Raw genomic sequence first — 1,433 nt, 5'->3', positions numbered from 1 at the left:
AGCGACAAGGATAATTTAGATCTTTCTTTTTTGTTTCAAGAACATGTATTTTTTGCAGCGAGGGGGATGAGCTCGTAGAATATTATATCCAAATGAACTTGTACTACTATGTGTATTGATGAATGTTTTTTCTAATGTACGTGCTACGTGTAAATTCTTGGAGACGAAAAGTATGTCAAAAATGAAGTTTTCTTTGAATGGTTGGTAGCGATTAACGTCGGATCGCATTTTTGAAGGTGGTTGTCGAATGTGCTCTGCCTTTCGTCTTCAAAATTGTTTGTACACCTATGTACTTTCGTCCATTTTGGTAGCATGTGATGGAGTAGACGGTGTATTCAATGTCCGTTGCTTTTTGCTCGGTTGATTGTCGTGGTCGAGAAGCAGAACTTGAGGCTTGTTGTCCTGTTCTGCATAGCAAAATCAAGAAAGAAAGAAACAGGATTAATGCAAGTTTGCATGCTGAAGCTTGAGAATATTAGACTATATAATTGAGTGGGGTATTTCTTGAAAAAAATAATCATGGTGGTGTCACTTGTGGGTGGGTTGTCGATGTTGATGAAAGCGTATGGATAGTCACTTCCAAAGCGTGCTTTGTAAACATCCTTGTAGTGTTGCCACGTCAACTTTTGTTATGTAATTGATGGTGGCTCGTCGTTGCACTGTTTCTTGAAGCCTGCGAAGATCTCACTTGCGTCGTTGTTCGTTGTATCTAAGAGGTCCTCGAGCGCGACATCGTAGCCATAGTGCAACATCTCAAGAATGTAGGGCTTTATTGGTGTCTTCAATTGAAGCAGACGATTACCATCCTCGACTGTCATGAGATCCTCGGGCACGTCAATCTCTATAGATAGTTTGCAAATGATCTCTTTCATTAGACCTAGAAAAAGAAGGAGTATTAGAAGGGACAAACAAATTTGTATTTCTTGTAAAAAAGCATGTTTTTTTAATGTTTAAAGCAATGAGAAGAAGGAAAAAAAAGTGAAAATTGCATGCGTGTAGAGCTAACCTGTTGCTCTATTAATACCCATGCTCTTGTTTTGTTCGAGCTGCTTCACGGATCTGTCTATTAACAATCGTAGTTCAACATAGTTTGCAAAACCGTTGACGTAAGTGTCCGGCCGGCAACCTGCCCGGTTAAGCAGATGCATTTGTCTCTCTGTTGGATACTGACGTGGTTCGATTTGGGGTTTTTTCTTTGAGGCAATGTTTTGCTTGAAAAGGGTAACAAGTCTCTGCAAGGGTTATACAAATGAGATCAGTATTTTGTGTGCATTGCAGGATCATAATGTGATATGGTTCATAGAGCAGTATACCTTTGAATTGCTCTTTTTATTCTCTTCGTTATTTATGTTGCCTGCAATGGTGACATGGTTAGAGTTCATACTGGAAAAACCAATTGTAGAATTGTGCAAAAGTGATGAGAAATTGTTCAT

General features: G+C 39.1%; 1 pseudogene; it reads right to left on the bottom strand.

Moving 5' to 3' along the window:
* Positions 1–285: 285 nt before the first annotated feature.
* On the bottom strand, positions 286–872 carry LOC147440898 (uncharacterized; annotated as a pseudogene).
* Positions 873–1,433: the final 561 nt, after the last annotated feature.

This window comes from Adiantum capillus-veneris, chromosome 15, assembly GCF_014529385.1.
Source record: "Adiantum capillus-veneris isolate H3 chromosome 15, ASM1452938v2, whole genome shotgun sequence".
NCBI classification, from domain to species: Eukaryota; Viridiplantae; Streptophyta; class Polypodiopsida; order Polypodiales; family Pteridaceae; genus Adiantum; species Adiantum capillus-veneris.
The sequence above is the reverse complement of the archived record's forward strand: the minus strand, read 5'-3'. Positions and strand labels throughout refer to the sequence as shown.